Genomic DNA, 2,963 nt, shown 5'->3' with positions numbered 1-2,963 from the left:
TACCTCTCTTTCTTACCCTCAAACTCCTGAATTGCAGGTTGGATGGACCAATACAATGTATACATGGAATCCACTGGATGTCTGCATTCTGCTCAGAATATGTCACTACACCAACATCTCGATTTACTAATTACTGTAGTTGATGTTAGATAAGGCAAGTTTTCCAGCCCTGTTCCTTTTCAAAGCATTCTTGCTTATCTGGGACTATGTAGTTTTTCTATATAAAATTTATCACAGACTCATTTGTTTCTAATAAAAATACATTTTTGAATATTTTACATTCTGGCTTAATATGGAAAATTTATATCATTACTATACTAACTTATATATAATGTATCACTCCACTTATTTTGGTTTTATTTATGTTTGAAATTAATTTATTTTTTTCCTTAAAGATATAAGTATTTTTTGCAAGATTTAATGCTTAATATCTTTCCTTGTGATTATTTAGTTGGTATCACTATTAAAACAATATTTTCAAATGTTACGTATAGATGCATAAGAATTCCAATGGTTTTTAATTTTATAGTTAATTATGTATCCTAAAAGTTGTTACTATACTGTTTTACTACTTCTGATGATTTGTCTTTAGATTACCTTATTTTTTTTAATTGCAAACAAGTAAATAAGTGCAAATTAATGTGTTAATCTTTAAACTCATCTACACAAATCTTCTGTTTGGTATTTTATATATTCTTTGGGGGAATTTTTCCCCTAGTTTTAGAATTTTCTTTATTAAAGATCTGTGGGCATAAAATTCTCAATTTGTCTTATTAAATGATAATGAATATAAATAAATGTGTCCAGTAATTTGCTAGTCATCTGTTTTTTTTTTAACCGCTCCTTAGCTTTTCTTAAGATTTTCAGTGATGATATGTCTAGATCAAAATTTTAATTTATTTATTATTGTAGATATTCATGAGACTTCTTGAATTTGAGGTTTGGTGTCTTTCATTATTTGGGGTACATCCACAACCTTTCTCTCTCTCTCTCTCTCTCTCTCTCTCTCCCCCACCCCGCCTTTGTACCAGGGGTTGAACCCAGTAGTACTTTGTCACTGAGTCACAGTTTTGAGACAGAGTCTTGTCAAGTTGCTTAAGGCCTCCATAAATTGCTGAATGTAGCCTCTAACTTGCAATCCTTCTGATTCAGCCTTCAGAGCTGCTGGGATTACAAGCCTGTGCCACTGTACCTGTCCACAGCCTTTATCTCTTAAAACATTGCCTCCCCTGCAGATTTTTTTTTTTTTGTGTGTGTGTGTGTACTAGTTTGAATGCTAATTACTTTAAAAGATTTCATTCTACTCTGATTTTTTTTAGTTCTCTCTTTTTTCATCTTTATGTGTATTTATCTTGTGTTTTGTGTTACTCTTCATGTCTGCTTTCCAATTTGTTCTTAATTTGCTTGTGTTCAATGCTCCATTTCTTGTGTTTCCTAAGAGGTGTGTATGGTGGTGTTGTTTTTCTTTATTTTTTAATTTCAATGATTTTATTTTTTCTTTCTAGAAAGTCTATGGTGTTCTTTTTAATGGGTTTGGCCATTTTTGACAATTTCTTGTTTTTTAAACACATGCCAAATCTTGTTTTTTTTTTTCCTCTTCATATATGTAAAACAATTATTTTACATTTCAATATCTGCAAAATTAATTTTAACTTGAGGAATTAAATTTGAAGATCATTTACTTCTCAAAGATTGGGTGGGTGTGTGTGAGAGAGAGACAAGTATACACACATATATATTTGTGCTGGAACTTATATTTGGATGATGTTAACCCACGGGCATCTCAAGGCATCTGTTTTATGGTTACTTTCCCATAGAGGATTTACAACCTCTTCTGCAGGCTCTAAGTTCTACACACTTCAAATTAATGTGTAAAGTTGGGATTTTTCTTGATCTTGCAGGTTCTAGAAATTGAAACCCTAAATCCAGATGACAAAGAGCTGAATGTGAGTTTTCCACTTAAATTGTAAGACAATAAGAAAAGTTCCTTAGCTGCCTTAATTTTCTAAAGAATTTTATTTTTTCTCATATCTTACTCTTTCATAGAAGGAGCAGCTTTTTGAAAGTTGTCTTTTGGTGCAGTTTTTTTTAACTCCAGCTTTCCACTTTTGAAGAGCCCAAGGAACGGCTGAGATGCCAGGAAGGGTAGGTAAAAGTCACTTTTTTGTTGTTGGTATTGGCAAATGCCTTTAAGTTTCCTCATCAGTCTGGTATACCCCTCAGGTTTTGTGTCTTTCATTATCTGAAAGTAATCTTACTTTCTCTCTGCTGAGCCAACTATTTATAATGATTTTTAAAAATATATTATGTAGTACTTCTTTATTTTTTATTTTTATTTTTTTTTAATTGGTTGTTCAAAACATTAAAGCTCATGACATATCATCTTCCATACATTTGATTCAAGTGGGTTATGAACTCCCATTTTTTACCCCAAATACAAGTTGCAGAATCACATCGGTTACACATCCACATTTTTACATAATACCATATTAGTGACTGTTGTATTCTGCTACCTTTCCTATCCCCTACTATCCCCCCTCCCCTTCCCTCTCATCTTCCCTCTCTACCCCATCTGCTGTTCTTTAATTCTCTCCCTTGTTTTTTTTTTTCCCCTTTCCCCTCACAAACTCTTATATGTAATTTTGTGTAACAGTGAGGGTCTCCTTCCGTTTCCATAGTTTCCCTTCTCTCTCCCTTTCTCTCCCCCCACTTGTCTCAGTTTAATGTTAATCTTTTCCTCATGCTCTTCTTCCCTGTTCTGATCTTAGTTGCTCTCTTTATATCAAAGAAGACATTTGGCATTTGTTTTTTAAGGATTGGCTAGCTTCACTTAGCATAATCTGCTCTTGTGCCATCCATTTCCCTGCAAAATCCATGATTTTGTCATTTTTTAGTGCTGCGTAATACTCCATTGTGTATAAATGCCACAGTTTTTTAATCCATTCATCTATTGAAGGGCATCT

At 33.0% G+C, this 2,963-nt stretch overlaps 1 long non-coding RNA gene across 1 annotated transcript in view; it reads left to right on the top strand.

Annotated features, from left to right (window-relative positions):
* The first annotated feature begins 1,667 nt into the window (after positions 1–1,667).
* The window catches only part of LOC125611839, a 7,896-nt gene continuing 6,600 nt past the window's right edge, over positions 1,668–2,963 (top strand). The window contains exons 1-2 of the long non-coding RNA XR_007342073.1: positions 1,668–1,946; positions 2,047–2,145. This is a non-coding gene — a long non-coding RNA (uncharacterized LOC125611839). The remainder of the gene's footprint in view (positions 1,947–2,046; positions 2,146–2,963) is intronic.

Source organism: Marmota marmota, unplaced genomic scaffold (genome assembly GCF_001458135.2).
Source record: "Marmota marmota marmota unplaced genomic scaffold, marMar, whole genome shotgun sequence".
NCBI lineage: Eukaryota > Metazoa > Chordata > Mammalia > Rodentia > Sciuridae > Marmota > Marmota marmota.
This window is presented reverse-complemented; position numbering and strand designations above follow the sequence as displayed.